The following is a 21609-nucleotide window of genomic DNA, read 5'->3' as shown; positions in this document are numbered from 1 at the left end:
CAAGTCAGTACATGAATTTGTTCACTTTTGATCTTAAAAGTTCATTTGAGTTATTTCATCTCTAACATGAGGTTGACAAAATAAATAAAAACCCACAGAGATCCATTTCAAAACCAGGCCACAGCGATACTAACTTTCCAGCTAGCTGAAAGTCTCCATAGGCCTTTTAAGGCATCAGGCAAGTGCACACCACACACACACAAATATCCCAAGCCCAGCATGGGACTGTTTGTTACACGTGTGGGGCACACCCCTGCCAGGCAGATCCCCCTGTACCTTCACAGGCTGGCACAGCCCACAGCTCTCGCTCCATCTCACGTGTCCAGCCACAGATTCTCTGTGCCAGGGCTGACAAGCTGAGACGGTGGGGGGAAAAAAGGGAAGGATACTTTCCTGCAGTAAATTCATGGTTTGAGGATGGAGCATCATTACTTCAGATTAATCCGACTTTTCCCTGCCCTAAAATGGCACTACGTTCTATCTCCTCACCTGCTCTTCAGCACTGGCTCTGTCCAGCACCTGTCCTCAATCCTGGGCAGCTCTGCAAGAAGAGGGAGACAGCAGTGTCATATCACCTGTATTTAGGTGAATCCCTGATCACAGACTTCCATTCAGAGATGATTTTTTTATATAGGAATGCAATTTGAAAATATAAACCTTCAGATATCCTCCATAAATACCCAAGAATTACTTTAATGGGGCAACAAAAACTTTATCAGCTGAAGTCCTGTCCCGTAACTCCTACAGGTCTTATAGGATTAAATTCAGTGTCTTTTTAAAGTCTCACTACCACATAATTCTTTACTTTTAAGCCTCTTTTTCACCATCTTTTGGTCCCAGAAGTTCCCTCAAACCATGCAAATACATTTTTGAAGCATGGATTAGGTCTCTCATGTTTAATAAAAAGTCTACTTAAATTATTTTTCAGCTTTGTTATAAATTAATATCGTGAAGTCTTTCAGCAAACTGAACATACCTCTATTCTGTTCAAACAAATCCACTCCAATATTAACATTTTAAGGATTTATGTAAAATATAACCAATATACATATTGCACATCCAGTCTTTGTTCCACAGTAGCAAAGCAAAACAGAATCTTCTGATATATTCCCTGTTGAATTGCAAGTCAGAATCATACTCCAGTTCCTTCATTCTGTTTTGCATAACATTATCCATAACACTTTCACTGTTTGGTTTTCGGGATTATTACAGTCAGGCCTCACTCAAATCTACAATCAACCTGCCTCACACCACAGCTTCTCTGCCTACAGAAAGGGCGAATAACTCAAAGGACCCTAAACCTCATTTTCATTCCCAAACTTGCATCACAAATTTGGAAACCATTTCACAAAGTGACTTACTTTATAAACCTCTGTGATCTGACTTAACCCTGTGAGATAGGGCTCACACTGTGCAGGTGACCAAGCAAGGCCACTTGTGCACCAGCATTTGGCTGGGCCCCCAAGAAGGGGCCAGTACCTTCCTCCTCCCTGGCAGTGGCCTGACAGAGTTCCAGAGAGGTGGCAGGCACAGGCAAAGCTCCCAGCAGATGAGCAGGCAGGGCCTCACCTGTCAGAGACCCTGTGGAGGATGCAGAGGTTGCTCTGTCCCAGCTACCAGCAGAGCTTTTCCTGAGAGCAGCTCAGCACTGGGGAGACACCTGAGTTCAAGGCGACACCATCAAGACTAAAATATCTCTTTTCCCCTGACTCCCATCTTTGCACGTGTGCTGTGCTATCAGCCTTTCAAATTATCCCTCCATTTGCTTCCAAGTTCACTTTTTGACAGCCAGGCCACTCATATTTTGTATTTAGTCAGAATGGAACCACAGGATTTAATGATTTCTAGTTAACGTCACATTCTAGTTCTGGTTTTATGTCCAGTTCTGTAGGAGAGATCTTATGCTCTAATCAGCATGCTTAGATAGGATTTTATTTTGAATTCCTAAATATATCTTATTTGCTTTTATGAATGATATCCACTTTTTTCTACTTACATGGTCTATATTTTGAAACTTATTTGATTGTAATCCTATTAAAACAAAAAAAACCACCTCACAGTTCTGGACTGTTAAAACCACTGTACAGCTTCTCTCACCCACATCTTCTCTCAAGAAATTTATTTTTAGAGATTTGCCATGAGCCTTTGCAGTGCTTAAGACAAATGGATTGTATTATTGAATCCCACCCTCAGGAATCATACTTCAATATAAATCAAAACCAGAACCATTCTTTCCTGCAGGCCCACTAAAAACCTGTGTAGAAAAATAATTAACAGCTTCACAAAAACAAAATAAAGTCTAGGCTTTATGTGACTAGAGTAATGTATAGAACACTAATAGAATATTTAATGACTAAATAGAAAATGCAGATAACAGAAAAATACTAATAACCCTCATGTACAAGGACAGTCATCTCCAAGTAGGAAAAATTAACTAATAAATTTCTGTGCAAAGTTGTCATTTATATGTAGCTGTCAACTGCTACAATTTCATTTTTTCCAAGGTCTGGAAAATGAGGTCAAGATCAGTTTCTGCCAATTAGTTCTGAGAACACTGTTATAAAAATCACAGACTTTCTGAAAAGCAGGCATTTCTTGTGGGCTTATTAAAATCCTATTTAGGGAAAAAAAAATCCATTTCAAAGCTCAAAATAAAGAGTTATATCATTCAGCCATAGCAAACCATCAGTATCTATATATTTACAGAGAGCTCTCTCTACAGGTATATAGAAATAAAAAACTTTACATAAGTAATTACCCATAGGTTTAGTGACTTACATTGTCCCCCTACACATATGTGGGGATAATTAATAAGAAGAGCTAATCCTTTACTCCTTTATAGTTGTGCGAGCCACAGGCTGGTGTCAGTGCGGCTGGTTCTTCCCTCCCTTGCATTTCTAATCTCCTGCTGTGCAAAGCACTCACCTCTTAGACAAAACTCGAGGCTGCCCTGCAGCTATACCACCATTGGTGGGCCCTGCTTCTCTGCCCCACCTCTTGAACACATGAAAGCTGTTTGCACTGATTTGTTCCAGGGGGCTCTGGTCCTCCCACGAGGTCATCAGTGGAGACTATAACTCATCATACATAACCACCCTGCTCACCTGCCAGAGCCCCATGACCAATACAAGATGTTTACGAGCATCTGCAAGAGGCAGCTGCATCAATTTCTGCCTGCCAGGAGAATCCTGCTGAGGGCTTGAGAACCTGAACACTTGTAGAAAAAGAAATAAACATTAATATGGGAAGGAGAGACATAAAATGCTTTAGCATTTGGTATTATGGGCATAGTAACTGATTTTAGATTTTTGCTTATATTATCAACATTACTCCAGGTTGCTCTTCGTGCATAAAGAGTATATTGTTCAGTTTCCTCTGCAAAATGCAGCTGAAAGGTAAGAGCATTCCCTGAAAACTGCAACTTTAACCCATGAGTTCCTCAATTTCCAATGTATAGGAAGATGTGGCTGGTTTTATTGTTGTTGCTTCACCTGTCCTCACCAATTCGTATCATTTCAACCAACAATTGCCAACAAATCAGTTCAAGACCCTAATTTGACCTATGAGCCTGCCAGATTTGGAAGCTAGGTGGAGGGATCAGCTAAAAAAGCCTGTGAGAGATTTTGGTGTCATTGAGCAGGTTTTCATAAGAAACCTGCTCTTAATGGAAAATGTAACTACAGAGGTTTGGCCTATCTTGGGAATGAATATGGCCTCAGAGCATACAAAGTTTGGCCTTCCACAGCCTAAGCTATGCACATTTGCCTCTAACTTTAGTTTTAACTTGAATCTCTGAGGCTCCTGATTTGTTTTAGCTGTGTTAAATCAGATTTTGAACACTACAACACTGTTAGATCAGATTTCCTATCTCTGCTGTAAATGGCATTCCGTTTTCATCCAAGCAGCGTTCCCTGAGGTCCTCTTGACCCAATCAATTAAAAAACTTATTTTTCTTGTGGCCAAGCTACAAGAAAAGGTACATTTTCCTTTCATCCATTTAACCAGCGTACATTTGGTCTCTATGAGGTGAAAAGTAGAGCCACAGCTTGGGGCATTTATTTGCTCTGTGACTTTCTGAAAGGAGCTAAGTTGCCCATATAAAACTACACTTCTCTAGCATGCATTCAGAAAGCTCCACACAGCTTCTGAGAGTGCAGGAGAAAGCAATTGGACCCAGAGTGTGCCATGTTCTAATTTCTGCACATGCAAAACCGGGGGAATGCTACACACACATCCACACATTCACTGGGTGGTCCTACAGTGTGGCATCAATAGAAATTACTTAAGTAGAGGTGAGTCACTGCAGTTGATCTGTCCAGTTTTTTCTGTGCACAATGTTCACTATTGCAGAATATTACACTGATATTTAAAACTAGATTTCCACCCCCCCACCCCCCAAAATAAAGCTAAACACATGAAGATGTAATTGTGCCTTTCTATTGAGAATCAACATTAATCCCTGTTGCTTCTGGCACACCACCAATTCATCTTCATATCTCAGTTTGGTTTACTGTAAGTTATAGCTTAAACCAGACTCCCACATTTCTGAGATCTACGCAAAATCCTTGTTGCACCACCTCCCTCACTTGCTGTACCTCACACATGCCGCAGAGCCTTTCCTGCCCCATCGTACCAAACACTGCTTCTCACAGGCTGTCTAAGCCTTCCTCACTTTATCATCAGGACATTGACTTCACTGTCCCCATAGAGGATGCAGCATCTACCCCACTAAGCTAAAATTCAGCAGTAGTCCAGGTTCCAGCTCTGCCCTGGGACAGACAAGTGTCGTGTGTTTAAGACACCAGCCTTTTCTTTGCAGTGCCTTGATAAATCACAAATGCTGCTAGTGCTCTGTACTTCTGTATAAAAAAAGCTAGTACATATCCTACAAGTTGGTCTTTAAAACTTACACGTAGGTGATTTTTCACATTTAGATTGGGTGTTGGAATCTGAGGATATAATCTTCCATTTTATTCAATGTGTCACAGCAGAGAATACCATAGTATGAAGAGAAAAGGCTGAGATAGGAAAAGCCAAGTCTTGGTTGCACATCTGATGCCAATGAGCATGTAGTGACTTATGCAAATCACAATGCTCTTCATACACATTTACAATAATGACGATTGATGATGATGATGAAAATAAAGTCACTGTTCTGGTATTTTATTATGAAATGTTGTCAATTTCAGCCCGTATCTGTGTTCAATAATTTTATTCCCTTCAACTATTTTAAAAATTCTTTCTGGTAAAGAGTGAGTCCAACACTTTTATTTTTGTCACTAGACAAAAACTGCTTTCCTCTTTTGTAAGAAGCAATACCAGATCTCAAATTCTGTAATGAGGTGGTAAAAATGCAATGAAGAAACAGGACCAAAATTCAACACTAATCACTCCAATTTTCTGTAACATTCCTGAGCACTCAAAGTTTCCTATTTCAGATCAATGCATAAATTATATTTAAATTTTATTGTGACTTACACTATATTCCCAGAAGCACTCACAGCAGTAATTTGCCATTTTAGTCTAAATGAAAGGAGTACATTTTGCTCTCACTTAACCACATAACCTCATTGACTTCAGTGAAACAAGGAGCATGAGAATGAGTCAAGCCTAAGTGCAATTACAGTATGTATACAGAATGCTGTATGTGCTATTTACAATGTGAAGACATTTTGGAGTGAGAGGTAAAGCTGATCCTACTACATTAGAGCAAGATAATTTTGTCAAAGGAGCAGCAGTAATACACGATGTGTTACTGAGTTCTGCTTTAGTGTTTTTCATTTGTTAGCATTTTAATTTGGTACTGAACAAAACTATCAAGTTCACAAAAAATATTAACGCTACCATAGTCCTGTGCTGCAAGGTTAAAAGATGGCTACAGCATATTAAGGTTTTCCTGTTTAATTTAAATCAGGGAATGGAAAAGGAAATCTTATGACCTTTTTTGGAAATATTTTCTATATAGAGAGAACACATAAAGGCATGCTATATAATTAACCAATAAAACAGTGTTTCAAGGCAAACATTAGCATACTAAATAATGAGTACAAGTTTAATTTGTTGCAACTCCAGTGACTGGATATAACTGCTCCAAGCTCTTCAGGCAATCTTTAGAGGTTGAATTTTCACATCCTCACACCCATGTTCTGAAGAGCATGCTCAGCAGCCACTTCACCTCCTCCTCACCCAGCCCTCAGCCCTGCTCTGCCTCAACAGCTTATCATGGGTCACATGCATATCAAAGCACTCATGATACAATGGCTTCATAAAATCACCCAGAATTCAAAGTTACATCTTTACAAAGTCCCCAACTGCCAGACAATAGTGTAAATGTATAAAAATATCCACATAGGCATTTTATATTATAGCTTGGCAACAGAAAATTACAGTAATTATAAATAATGAAGTCTTTGTCAGGCTTCAGTGATGGGAAGACTGAAAGACACTTAAAGGGAACATCCCTCTGCCTTCCCCACACAGACATCTATTTAGTGGTGCTTTCCAACATGGGCAGAGCCTGAGAGTGAGGAGAAGCAAAGAAGTAGCTGCTCCATCCACCATGTCTCTCAGACACTGCAGGGTGAAGATCCCTTTGGGAATCAAACTTTAGGAGGGGCTCAAAGCAAACACAACTTCTGCTCTGTGAGCCAACAGCAGTGGTGCAGAGGACAGCTGCAATTTGACAGTTCCTGCTGCTTCAGCATGCACAAGGCAAGTCCCGTAATTTGGGATCTACAGCTTTGGGGAATATGTCCTTTGCCTATCCTACATCACTGATGCAAATCCTCGTGGAGATTAGATTACTGTGTTCTCTTCTCTACACTTTCTATTAAACCATGTTTGCAAAGGATTAAAAATAGCTCCAGTAAGGCTCCAATTATAATACGAAACAAACATTCAAAGTGGGTTAGGTAATATATGCAGAATTCAGACCCATTTTCCTCAGGTAGAATTGAGAGGAATAAAGCAGGTCACGGTAAGGACAAGTCAGCTCACAGACACAACCTCAACTGGCTAAAGCAAAAGATTATTTGCTGGCAAACGTTAAGCTTTCCCTGTCCATCATCTGTGCTGGCGCCACATGGTTGTGGTTGGCCACAAAGTAGAAACAGAAGTCCAGATCTGTCTGAGAAACACTAAACATATGCCACAGCTTCCACAAGTCTCCAATTTTGCAGCACATTTTTATATTCTGAAAAGCAATGACACTTTCTTACTGGCAAGTTAGAAAGTAAAAACAAGTAACTATATAGCCACACCCTCCTTTCACTCCATTCTGCAAAATTACCTGGCCATGAAGAGGAAGATAAAGATTTTAAAAATATTAAAACTTTAAAAACATGAAAAATTACATCTCAAGCCTGGACTTTAAATAATGTCATCTGCTGAAATGTCGTTACTTCTTTATCAGAAGGTTTAAAAAAGACAAGTACCCAGTGGTTTAATGGCCTTGGAAGAACATTTGGTGAGGATTGCTCACTGAATTTTGCTCCAGCATAGCTCTGTTTGGTTTGAGGTGCAAAAATAGGTTGTAATTTGTTAAAGTGGATCTACAATTTTGGGAAAATAAACATTGCTCTATCTCCCTTTGACAAAGACAGCAAACATCACCAGCACAATTGTGGGAAGAGTGTAGAATGGCTTGGCATCGCTCTTCCCAAATTCATGACCAAATTGTAAAAGTGATCCAAAAAACTGTTGGAGAAGGAAATTCATGTCAATTCAGTCACTACAGCTGACTGCAAATGCATAACAACGTACGTTTTCTCATGTTTTCCCAGACAGACTAGCTTTAAAATCCTTAAATGATTGGATGTAATCTATGATTGGAATAACAACATGAGCATCATTAGAGAAGCGTGTTTCACCAAACTGGAAGGGTTAAATAGCACAGCTACTCATAGAATTTGTACTACTTTTTCTGGCAATCCGTATGCAGATTTGTCACTTGTTCAGCTGTCCCTAATAGGGTCATTTGCATAGCAGGCCTAGGGTGGCTTATGCTTCAGGATGATATGAAGTTTGCAATAGCACTCTAAAAACATTCTACATTATAAAATCACTGAGCAGAGTGATTTGCTTGCTATGTGAGATGATTGGATAGTCTGCTCTGAAAAGCTCAATTTCACTTCTGTAGATATGCCTTGGCTTTCAAAGTGCTTAACCTCATTTCGAGGCTGGAAAAGGTATTATCTGGTCTGTCATTAATGTTATGGAGAGGGTAGAACTTCTTTCTTTAATCATCATCATAATGGTCACAAAATTGTTTGTTTCAAACTACCTTAAGTTTGAGATTCTAACCCAAAACTTGATGACAGAAATGTCAGTGCTTTATTTAGACATGAAGGACGCTTGAAAGCTAGGGAACATTGAATAATGCCCCATTACACTTGTCCTGTGTGGCAGTTCATCAAATTAGTAGCACATAGCAATTAAAACCACTCAGTCAGACTTTTAGTTGGTGACACTTCCCCTTGACCCCCTGGCAGCAGCAGAACTTTCAGTGCTTAACTTCACAGGCTGGATGAGCAGGAGCCTAATACAAAGGGAACTTTTATAATAAAATAGAAAATTTGAAATAAAATGCTCTACAGTAAGTACTGGAGATATATTTATTAAATTAAAAAGCATTATGAACAATTAAAAAGCATTTATGAACAATTATTTCACCTACTTATGTCCTGTACTACCTGCCGGCATCTTATTCAATCAGATCCTATTAAGTTATATCCCCAAACTTAAAAGCTCACAGTGTAATGAAAAAAACCAAAGCCAAGCAAAGCAAATTACATAAAGCTATAAATAGAGAGGGAAAATATGCAAAAGTAGAAGGATAATGGAAATTAATTAGTGTATTTTCTAAGACTAAGTTTGCAGGGAGAGGTAGCACTGTTTGTGAGATGACATTATATAACAGACAAAAGAACAGACATGACTTTAGGTATGCAACACCGGCAAGGCCTGAAAAAGAAGCCACAGACTTCAGCCTAAGGGCAGCTTGCAAACAAATCTCCATGTTTAAATTAATTATGATAATCATTTATTAAATTTGAAAGAAAAAGCACCTTTGGAGAAGAAGGTAGTATTACCAAAAATGGAGATGATTAGGTCCTGTGGGATAAGCTTGACAGATAACCAATTAATTATTATCCTTGGAACAATGAGGGTATCCTACACAGAAAACTGCAAAGTATCATTAAAAAAGTTACCTATTGAATACACGATTTGTATCCAAGAGTACCCAGAAATTTCTTTTCCAAGCTCTTCTTACATGAAAGGATGATGTTAGACATGAAGCTGTATTCTCACATTCTCTTCTGTAAGAACTTTCTCATGTCAACAGTAGCAAGAAACAGAGGGTTGTTAGAAGGCAGGGAGAGCAATCTCTGGAAAAATTATCTCACCATATGACCTACTGGAAGGAGAAATTATAGTTTAAATGTACTCAGCATCTAGTTAATTTGATTACTGTTTTATACCAATGTAAAAGTCAAATACATTATGGACTTGCTTGAAACAGATTGGGTCAAAATACAAATATTTATACACCACAGTCCACTGAGAGTATACCACAGGTTTTATTTTATTGAAGTTTTTCAAGGAATTTTTAAAAAGAAGTATTCCCTGAGACAAAAATATTCATTTCCTTTGATACAGAGACTTTTTTTCCCCCTATTTTTTTTCTCTTAAAAAAAAAATTAATAGATTTTTGGAACAAAAGTAAACTGGGCAATAGGTTTGCCACAATAAAGGAGTGGAATGGAAGACACAGCGAAGTAGAAGTGTAACAATGAGCCTCCTGAAAATGTCAGTGTCTCATTCAAACCCATACTAGTCACCGAAGCAAAGTTCAGGATGATTCCAATGAGAGTTGTGTCTAATAGGGAAAATGAGACCATAGCTGTCTTTGAATGAGAAATACTCCTACTTTTAAATAATTGCCTGATACCAGAGCTTTTAAGAGCAAAATGAGGTATTTTCTTCTGATGTTTTAAAAGAATTCTAAATCTAAAACTGTATATATCAACTTAAGCAATGTTCTCTTAATTTTATCTCCAAGCTCTGTAATCAAGAAACCAAACAAAAGACAATTTTAGTAAGAATTGCCTGATTAGCTTCATTTTACATTTTAAAATATAAATCTTTGAAATCTACATTCACATTTCCAAGTTTTACTGATATTCCTTTTTTGAAAACTGGAGGAAAAATCATTCCCAGAAAGATAACTTTTCCAAGAGAAATGTAAAATAAGTGACAACAAGACCTTCATTCTAATTCCAGTGACTCTGATCCTCCTAGAATGCTTCCTGGGCAACAACCAGTGCTAAGGAGACCACATTAGGAGTTCTTCATTTTAAGTGTCTGGATATAGCTACAAAACCCCCCTGTACTCCTCAATTCAATTTGAAAAAATACTAATAGTAATTCAAGATAATTGAACATATTACATAAAAACATGGAAAAATAATTCTGCTTTCATAATTACCCACGGTGAACTGCCTCTTCTAATAGCATCAGAGGTTGAAGGACACAATGTTTCCTGGTGGTGTGGCTTTGGGGAGGCTGGAGAATGCTAGAAAACTCATGCAAACACACTGACTAGTTCATAGCAGAAGTCAACTTCAGCATGTACCATGTCTCTGGTTCTTCAAACCATATGCAAAACCCCTGTGGGAAACATGTGCAGCTAGGTCCAAATAATTGCCTGGAATTTACTCTCTTATATTAGGCTTTGATACAGAAACATAGAGTTGCTTGGGTTAGAAGGCACCTTAAAGATCATCTAGGTCCAACCCGGTGTAGTTTTGAGAATTCTGTCCACGATTGTATCTTTCTATATATATATATAGTATTTAGCGTGGTTATTATTGAAAACAAATAAGCAAAATAAAATAGTGTTTATAGGCTGTTTTTTTCTGATTTACTTTTCAAGTAAATAGAAACAATTTGTTAATTCAGAACTCAGACAAACTGGTCCCTGGAACTATGCTAGAAAACACGAAACCTTGGCTGTGTGATTGACAAAATGATCAAGGCTTCTACTTGTTCCTAACATAGAAATTGGCAGCATCATCAGTGCTGGACCACCGATGCAGGTGATCTTCTGACAGACAAATAGTATTGGTCATGAGCAAGTGCACTACGCAACTGCTGGGGCACATTTCTTTTGATATCTCTCAGCACATCTGTAATCAATGTTAAAATCTGGAACTGTCATTTGTCAAGGGGTGTTCAGGCTTGCTTTAAAAGCCATTACACTTCTAATGCTAACCTGATGGTGCCAAGAAACATTTCCACCAAATTTTTTTCAACAATACGTAAGAGAGAGTTTTGTCAGATGTGCTTCCCTGGCATTCTCTGTTTATGCAGATCTTTTGATTATTAGAAGAAAAGCTAAAAGGATGAGGGTCAGTGAAATGTAAGGAATATAAAACTTTTCTTTCACTATTCCTGTTTTCATGTTGTTCATCAAAACCACAATTTGAAAACCTCAGATAGCATGAGTTTCATTTTTATTTTAATTGCTTAACTGTATAATGGTATAATAACTTAATGGCTATGCAGCAGATTTATCATGAGGAACAGGCGTTATAGTCTGACAATTCAAGATTACTGTTCTTTATACAGGGAATTCAGTGCCAATTATGCACTTTTTGTGATCTCATATTTTCACAGGAATTCCTATACATCAGAAGACAAATATAAAGGTCTGAAGCTCAGATGAGTGTCTTATTTCTGAGCATGCAATAGTGAGCTGTAAATCTCAAGTGAACAGGCACTCTGTCTCCAGTTATGTGGTGTTTACATTTCTAATGATAAGAAAAAAAATAAGATATATTTATGTTTTTTAAAGCCTTTAAAATTATTATTTTTTAAAAATAAATGAACATTTTCCACATCTAAACACATTCAAATCTAAATTAATGTAATATTGGGGGATACATTTATATAAAAATTCTGATCATTAATTTTCCCTTTAAGCAATATCCTCATTAAGGAAGATGTAGATCTTTAGCTAAAAAATTAAAGAAAATATTACAGTTGCACTGACCAACAACTATTGCAACTATCTAATGAGCTCTTCTATTGGACTGTACATATTTATTTTTACATGTGTCTCAGCATCTCTACTACTGACACTACCCATCATAAAGAGCCATTTCATCAGAAATGGATTATTTTTCTCTCCACTGCAGACTAGGTATAGCAGTTGACACACAGGAGCTGCAGATGCAGTGCCTGCTGCAGTTTAGATTCTCTCAGGAGAATCTGAGACTCACTTTATCTTGACTACAGAAGGTTTATTTCTGTGTTGCTTGTAAAGCATAACAAAGAACACAGAACAGTAACTTGTATTGAGAACATCAGAAGTCCACCGGCATTTAAAAATTTTTGTTTGCCTTGTAGTCTGCTTGGTTTTTATCTTGTTTTTTCTAATGCAGAGTAAAGACTCTAAAGGCTTTATTTAATTTGAAAATAACTGTGTTTATATTAAAATGCTTGAGAGCATTAAAAACTTGATCTGGGCACAGCCCAGTTCCTATCTGTCATTTGCTCTTAAGTTTAGCTCCTGTAACAACAAAAGAAGAAGGCAGCATCTTGCTCCTAAAAAAGCTGTTATAGAAGCAATAAGCAGGCATGCTGGACATGGAAAAGGCTTAGGGTGGTGAAGGGACAGAGGTGATAATGAGAATTCTGAAAGTAGCAGTAGAAATAAAGGCCCATTCATTTGTGAGCTGAAAATCATAGGTCCTCTTTGAGACAGACACCACTTCTTTCAGTATTTACTAGACATAATAAAGTACACAGGGAATATAAAATTCCCATCTGGTATTTAAAATTCCAGAAGCCTAACCAGCTCTTTAAATGCTGTCACATGTTAAAATAGGAAAAGCCAGATGCTACATTTATAAAGTCAATGTGCTGCATCTTCTCAAAATCCAAGAGCTGGCACTGCTCAATCTAATGTGTTGGCATCAGACAATTAATCAGTTTAACAGTTAACCTTTACCAGAGAAATAAAGCAGTGTATGGTGTGAGATACAAACAGCCATGCATTGCCCAGGCCAATTATAGACACCAGAGACAGAAAACCAGGCATCAGCAGGACTTCCAAATGATCCTTGGTAAATTAGCTTTTCCTCAGAACACATGCCGGATTTCTCATGTTTGGAGTCTACAGCTGTAGCTGCTGATCAGTAGTTAACTAGGCTGCCATGGGGCAAGACAGGGGTCACAGTAAAGAACTATATTTCTTCCATCTGTATCTAACAAATCAATCTAGGATCTAAAAAAAGAAAAAATCAGCCAAACTACAGGCCTAAAAACATACCAGGAACACAGTGTGGAGCCATTTCAGAAGTGTTTAATACCATCTTGGGTGCTCTTGAAGAAAGAGACTAAGCAACAAAAAGCTTGCAAATGTCACAAGTGCCATCCCACTAGAGATGAAAGAGAGATGACAGCAACAGCAGTAGCACAAGAGGCTTGACACACATTCATAAATTTAGAAGTCAAAACTGTAACTGGAAGTTGTATCTGTATGCGCACATAATCTTGGAGCAAAGAGGGTGAGTGAGCAGCAGAAAGGAAGAATCTCTCCTAAAGTAACTGCTGACAACAGGGTTTGTGTAAATGCTATTTACACTGGGAGGCCCAGGCAGACTACAATAACCCCACAAAAGTAAGAGGAAAGACAGCCACAATCTTGGCCAAAACCCCCCTCTTAAGCCACTGAGAGAGCACTGCACTCCAAGCAAGTTGTGAGTCCTAGGTGACTTCAGCAATAGATGCTGAACCTGGGCTGGGTTTGCTCCCTGAAGGTCTTCTTATGCACTGGGTGGGATAAAAAATATAACATTGTTCAGGCAAACCCTCAGGCAAAGTCTTTGCTGTAACAGAAAAGTCAGATGACATTGTTGGGTATCTGCTGCAAACCAAAGAACTCTTCCCAAATGCAATGCCTATAATTAAATGCACCATTTAAACAGAAAGCAGAGCAGCAAAGAGAGATGCATGCTTATTTTTAGCTGGCTGAGACTACTTCTGCAATCACCTTATTCTTACTCATCAAGTCGTTAAATTGCTTAATATCCAGTGGACATCAAGGAAAAGTTTCCATCAAGCAGTAGAGCAGAAAGTGTATTATTAGGCTGCATACAATCACAATTATATAAACACCTTATGAGACCTCTTCAACCACATGTTACCCTTGAAAGTTTAAGATCATTTCAGAGCAGGAAAAAACACTGAAAAATGTGTTTAACTTACACATGTGTGTCCTACACTTGCAGAAGTCCATTTCCATGGACTCTTCTGGGTTTTTTTTAGAAAGATACAGAACTAGATTCCCAGGCCTCAACACAGATTTGCTGAGATGCTGCCCCAGAACCAATATGAGAGGTCAAACCTCGAGGCACTGGCTCTTGACCTCCTTTTGGACTCACCCCCACTGCCAGCTGTATGGAGAGCAGTCCAGGTGGGCACTCTTGGACCAGCCTCTAAAGCACCCAGGACTTCAGCCTCCATCTCCTTCAGAGTAAATGACAACTGGGTGGGTAAGAATACCTGTGCAAAGCATTGTTTTAGGACTGAAAAATCTTTTACTATAGTGTTGTAGCACCAAGAGTCACCACTGCTTTGGTAAAGGAGTTATTCTGTTTTGTAGCTTATCAGACGAGAGGAGATAAGTGAGCACTGCAAACAGGGAAAATCCAGGGCCCAAGCACTCACAGCTCCCATTAAGTTCAGTTGCAGTAACACTGCTGAATTTTGTATAAACCTTGGAACAAAGGGACAGTAACTATGCTAATCAGAAATATTTTCCCTAGGCAAGAAGAAATGATTGAAGTAACACACCACAGCAGACTGTTACAGTCTTTTGGTCCTGACAATGCTGTATTGAAACAAAAAAATCATAGTCCTTAAAAATAATTCTTTCATACCCTGGCATTTAATCTCCAATGTCAATAGTAAAGCTATAGCAAAATGAGTTTAATGGGCTCTGTGGGCACTCAAGATCAACTGCCAAAGAAGAAAGGAAGAATTACGTGGCGCACTACATTCCTTTTCTGCATCTATCACGTAAAGTTATAGCTAAACAATTTCCAAAAAATACTGCAAAAGGAACTTCACACTTCTCTCGGCAGATTTTTAAAGACTTAAAGGAGATCCACCAACAAAGATGATTTAATTGGTTTGGTACCTATTTTTCAGATTGGTTTCTTATGAGCACTGTAAAATGCTTAATCCATCCTGCAGAAGGTTGCTCAGTCCCTCTGAAGCGCAGTTTTTAAGCAGCAGATGCCTAGGGGCACTGTTATTTGATAGGAGCCTAATTTATGAATGACATTCAAGGCTACAGATGTCAGCTGTATAAAGACAACTCCCTGCAATCTCTCTCTGTCCATCCAGAACTTGAGATGCCGAAGCATGCTGAAATTTAAGATTTTCTTCAGTGTCTCTAGAGGTATACAGAGAAAGAGGTAGATGCCTTAGAATACTTAATCTTGTGCTGCAGTCCCTGGCTTTGGGATACTGAGCAAATGTTTTTTTATCTTCCATTTTATTTTATCTAAAAGGGTGGCTGACAAATGACCTACCTCTCAATCTAATATATCTACTTTTGGAAACTAGCAATGTTATTTTTGCCACTGCTGGTTTCATCATTTCTCAGATTAAAAGATGTTATGCCTAAACCTTTTGTTACTAGACCAAGGCAACCAATTTTTCATGTATGATACTATCTGATGGCTTTTCTTCCATATGTGCCAGATATAGATATAATTTACAGGTTATTCCTGCCAGCCAGGATAATAATCTATTATTTCTTGAAGAAGAAAATACTTTTGGTGTTCCAAATACAGTGTACTGGGCACCTAAAGAGTGATTGTAGATTTTTTCTGTTGTCATATCACTAAGATGCTAAAAATCTCATCCATGCTCCTTCCAAACAGCCTAAATTGGAGAGCAAGCTTACTTGTACTTAGCTTGTCAAGTCACTTTTAAAAACTAATCTTGTTTTTTGGAGAACTTTTTCCTTTGTTTTATAATTCATAGCAAAACCATCTTCTTACATGTGTTTGTCATACAGGCTGTCATTCTGAAGTCTTTAAAAAGTATTACTCAATACCAACCCTGCCCTCTCCTGCTACAGGAGAGAGACTATTTGTAGTAGTTTATTAAAATGGCAGCATAATCCCATATTAAAATTGCTTTTATTATCATAAATGTCAGCACACTGAAGTCACCATCACTTTGGATGCCTTGGGTTGCTGCAAGGTCAAATGAACACCTAGAACAAGAACAGTTTATATAAAATAAAGTTACACCCAAAGATGACAGGGAGGATTGACTTCCTTGACTGTTTTGTCACTAACCCTATCTAGATTGGAAGTTTTCTCGAGTACAGTGACTAAATAGGGTGTATGTGGTACTCTCAAGGAGTAACTTTGTTCCTAGATGTGTTTTACCCCCTCAAACACCTGACAGAAAGAAGGTGGATCATTCTGCCATTGTGTTACCCAGGGAAGGTGCAATTAACATCAGGTTTATTTTGAAAATGCATGTCAACAGGAGAAAGATGTATATATCAATCTGGTGAAAAAATACACACCCTTTAGTAAAAAAATCTTCTTTAGTTCTACTTATTATTACAACATCATTTAAGTGCAAGAAATTATTTTTTAAAATTTTAAAAACTCAATTTGTTTCAAACCACAACCATAAAAGTAAATCATTTGTGACACCAAATAACTTCTTGCTTTTACTTTATATGTATACAGAGAAAAACCGCAGGCAAACCCAAAGCATTATTATTTTTAGCTGACCTGAGAAATTTAGCAATTTAGGTTTGAGGTACAGATTCTTAAAGAGGATTAGCTACATATTGGCTCTTACCTTCCTAGCAGTGGACACTTTAGTCAACATTTGGAGAGAAAACATACCAAATTTTGTTGCTCTCAAAACATTTCGATGAAACTTGTTAATAGGCTTGGCCTGATGACAGAGGTTTGACCCTACATGCAAGAAATATAGGAACCTGAAGAATAAGTGATTGATATGCTACCTTCAAAACTGAGGCTTGGGATTGCATTTTGCCACAATATTGTACAACCCTTGGCAAGCAACCAGCAGTCTATCCCTCATTATGCCATCTGGAGGAAAAAACAATAGCAAAAAAGCCTTGGCACACACTCTGTTTTGGCAAAGGCATATGTGGGAGAATAGCCTACCTGAGCCAAACTGTCTTTGGCTTCTAAGAAGAATCTGGCTGATTCAGAGGCTTGTGACACCTCTCACTATGTTTTCATTTTCTGTCAAAATCACACAATCACATCAATCTTCAAAATAGCAGCATATTCTCAAATGCTATACTATTCATGCCCCTTAAAGCTGTTGGATTCATGACCAGATTCCTGTTAAAATCCAATTAGATTTCCAGTTTAAGTTCAGAGTGATCTTGGGAGAGTCGAAGGATGCAAGGGATCACTTGCTATTGTGAAAGCAAAAAAATTTTTAAAGGGAGAGTATTTTTTTCTTAATTCTCAACAAGTCCTTGAATTGTTTTCCAAAACTTTCCAGTAATCACTGAAATTTAAACCTAAATATTTAGCAGCCAACCAAAAGCTTTTTGGTTTTTTATTTGTTTGCAATTGATGCAAGAGGAGGAAAGGAGCTGTGTGCTTGGTCTTATACTCTTGTGTAAGGAAATCTTGGGGGTACTGCTTCAGTTCTCAAGGGAGTAAGGGAGCCCTAGCTCTCTGATACTCATTTAAGGCAGGAGTGTGATCATGAAAACAGGTCTGCCCTGTTTTGCCTCATCCTCTTGTTTCAAGCTGATGATGACCCTTGGCTGTGCTGATCCAGGCTTTTGACCATGAGGCACATCTGACTGGGGAACAGATCAGACTAAAAATCATCATAAAGTATTAATGAATGCATGGGTATTTGTGTGGCAGTGCCAGCTTACAGACACACTGGCTCTAATTTCCCAGATACAAAGAAATGTTTCCCATCTTGATCTCAGGTAGTATTTTTCTCAGCTCTTGAAGCACTCATCTCCAAAGACAAGGCACAAGCTGTTGAGGAGGAGCAAGATGACCCCCTTTCTCCTGCTCTCGCTCTCCCTGTGAAGGAGGGGACTGTTAAATCCCCCTCACTCACTGAGGGGTTCCTGCCTCCTGGGAGGGCCATTTCCTGGCTGGAGGTGAGGGGCTGCCCCATGGTGCCCTGGGGTGACCCAAGGACAGGCAGCCTTGGCCCTGCCATGTGCCCAGCGGCACCACTGCTCCCCTATCTGCTGCAAGTGGCATGTGTAGCAAGGGGCTGAGAGGGAGGGAAAATGATCTGGAATAAGGGTTAGGAAAAGTAAAAAATTATTGGACTTAATCTCAAAAACTTGCTATATGGAGTTTAATTGATCCAGCCAGTGCATGGCAGTAGGAACTGAAATGAAGTTTTGACCCAGCATATTTCACAGAATCAATTAATGCCTCGCTGAAAAGGTGATTTGCAGTTGGCATTTCAGGCAGCCGTACTGCCTGGCTCTGGAATTATTGTTGTATTGTTGTTCACACAAAAGGAAAATAAACTCAACCACTTGAATTCCTTTTCCCTGAAATGTATGTCTAAGAATGTAGCTTAAAAGGGAAAGTAAATGGCAGATGGCAGCATCTTTGCAAAGTACACACACTCTGAGCTATACAGACAGGGAAATAATTTTTTTCAAAGAAAAAGACAAAGGAAGAATGAGAAAGAATAACAAAGCAGTGAAGTTCTCATTAAAAGTACTGGAGTAGCTTTTGGTTACATTGTTACCACATAGACAAAAGATAATCAAAAAGTTATTTACATCCCTTTGTTTTGTGGCATTACTCTTCACTGCATCTAGCAAGAAAGGTTTTTCAAGAATAAATTGAAATTTTGTGCACTTAGATCATTTGTCTTCTCACCTTGAACCATTCCCTATGGGGAGGCTTCACTCTGCAACCCAGGCAGGATTGCCTGACTTCCTCTGTGTACCCAGGAAGGTTTAGCCAGACACCACCTGCCTCTCCAGCAGCTCTTGCCCCACTTCCCTGAGACTGCCAGGAAGTCAATCCTTTTCTCCCAAGCAGCAGGACGAAGCACTACTGATGTTTGCATCAACTTTCATGCTTCCTGCCTTTTTCCATGGAAAGAGCATGAGTTTTTTAAAACTTTAAAAACTCAATTTGTTTCAAACCACAACCATAAAAGTAAATCATTTGTGACACCAAATAACTTCATGCTTTTACTTTAGATATATATAGAGAAAAACCACAGGCAATCCCAAAGCATTATTATTTTTAGTGAGTCTGAGCACACCTGCTTCCTTGATGGACAGAGTGCCAGTGGAGACAGACCATGGCTGTGTCATCGACTGCAGGCCCACGTCAAGTATTCCATCACACAGCAAAGGAGGGTTCCTTCCGCGGCCGTGTGATCCCACAACAGTTGGCCTGACAGCTGCTTTACTGCATTTCTTTTCACTTTTGCGTCATGCTGCCTTTGATAGCAGAGCAGCCGGGAAATAAATGGAACCAAAGATTGCAGACTGCTTTAAACTCTCTTTTGTTCAAGAGATCTTTCAGATTAAAATAATGCTGAAAGGAGACTGCTAGAAGTGAGAAAAGGGCTTAGGATGTTGAGGGAGCCCTCTACAGAGTTAAAACAAGCTCAGGAGAATCCCTGTTGTTTCCAGCCACCCTATGAGCCAAACATCTTCCTCCAGAGGTCTAGGTTCACATTATTTATATAGCAATCTCTTCTGATTCTGCTCAAAGACTAAGCACCCCCAAAGCCTGGAAAATGATCAAAAGGGGAGTTTGATCTTATGCTGCTTCTATAAAAAAAAGTCTCCCCGAAGAATGTCTCTCTGTTAAACTACTCTATTTAATTCTTACAACCCTGAGGTATGTATCAAGATTTGGACCCTTAAATTGCTTAGCATATTTTATTGCTGTATTTTCTGCCTCCTTGGGGTATACAGCTGCTCAGTGAGCTTGTGTTTATAGAGCTCTTGAAGGTCCACAGATGGAGAGTGAAGAGAAGCAATCTATATTTTTACACTGTATATTCATGTACCCTCTTTTTCCTTAAGGCTTGGCCTCAAACACATGGATAACTAAGGTTTCATATGATTCCCTTGAGCATAGTGACAGAACATATTTACTGTTTATTGCCACAAAGTTGATTTCTATCAGTGGTGCACTACATTTCCATCCAAGCAGGATCCAACACATCCCAAAGAAAAGTGGGTGATAAAAAGAGAATTTTTTCTGTTGAGCTGCATCAGAATCAAGGCACAAGACACCAAAGCAGAGCAACCTCACTGTGGTCTTCAACACAAGGGGAACTGGAGGGGCAAACATCAGTCTCTTCATTCTCAGGACCAGTGACAGGATCCAAGGGAATGGCATGAAGCTGAGTCAGGGGAAGTTTAGATATCAAGAAAAGGGTTTTTACCTAGAGGGTGGTTGAGCACTGGAATAGACTCCCCAGGGAAGTGTTCACAGCACCAAGCCTGACCGAGTTCAAGAAACATTTGGACAATGCTGTCAGGCACATGGTGTGACTCTTGGGGTGTCCTGTGCAGGGCCAGGAGTTGGAACAGAAAACACTGAGCAACAATGTGTGCCAGTTGCTGCATAATCCTCTCTGGAGCTGCCCTGTAATCACACACTTTACCTGTGCCACAGCAGAGTTTCAGTAAGAGTCAATATGGAGGAGCAAAACTGTTTTCTCTTATTTTCAACTCTGAATATAGTTGAGGTCATCCTTTACATAACAGTTCTCTGCCTTTGTTTTGAGAAATCCTTCAATACAGACAAATGAGTCTACATTTATACCTACATCAGCCAATGCAATTACAGGTGGAGAAGCCGACTGGAGAGTTTCCAATTATTCTGAGAAGTTTTGGTTATGCTTCCATAGTCACAATAGGAAAAAGAGAAAGTAAAATGTGCTATCAGCATAATGAGCCCACAGAAATGGCCCCTGTTACATTTAGTGACAAACAGACAAGCACATATGCACAAACATTAGGAAGAAGTTTGTTTAGCTATATTCCTAGTTACCAGTCACTGCACGCACTCCTAATTAACAACGCTCACCAACAAAAGATGTAACAAATCAGTTAGTATTCCTGACTACTCACACAATATTTGGGATTTGAAATTTATGCTCCCTAGTGAAAGCTTTAAAAGTATATATGAAGGACATCTCTAATAACATAAATTATAAAAGTAAGTTGAAACAGGAATTCAGCTTTACTCTTTACCAAAATGCAATTCTTCCTGCTGCTTTATCAGATACCTAAGATTATCAGACATATTCTGCTCAGCTGGGAGATAACAGTTATTAACAAAGAAGTTCTTACAGCATGTTCATCAATAACACTTTGCAAGAAAACTTCCTCAATTTTTACTTTTAACAATTCTCATAGAAGTCAGGTTAAATTCCAATCTGAGCACAAATGGACAAGCTGTTTTCTTGTGCTTTCTACAGAGACACCCGAGTTTCTTCCACTGAGATTAATACACAGTTTTCACAATTCTCATAAAGGAGATACAGTGGAAAAATAAAAAG

At 38.8% G+C, this 21609-nt stretch overlaps 1 protein-coding gene across 11 annotated transcripts in view; it reads left to right on the top strand.

Moving 5' to 3' along the window:
- B3GALT1 (beta-1,3-galactosyltransferase 1) overlaps positions 1–21609 on the top strand; it is a 187806-nt gene that overhangs the window by 151638 nt on the left and 14559 nt on the right. The window contains exon 1 of one of the 11 annotated variants that reach the window (XM_032113832.1): positions 14239–14554. The exons of the other annotated variants lie outside the window; for them this stretch is intronic. The gene's annotated coding sequence lies outside the window, so the exon portion shown is untranslated. Of the gene's footprint in view, positions 1–14238; positions 14555–21609 lie in introns of those variants that run through there. 11 annotated transcript variants of the gene reach the window in all.

This window comes from Corvus moneduloides, chromosome 7 (assembly GCF_009650955.1).
Source record: "Corvus moneduloides isolate bCorMon1 chromosome 7, bCorMon1.pri, whole genome shotgun sequence".
Taxonomy (NCBI): Eukaryota; Metazoa; Chordata; class Aves; order Passeriformes; family Corvidae; genus Corvus; species Corvus moneduloides.
Note: the sequence above shows the minus strand (reverse complement) of the source record. Positions and strands in the feature narration are given on the sequence as shown.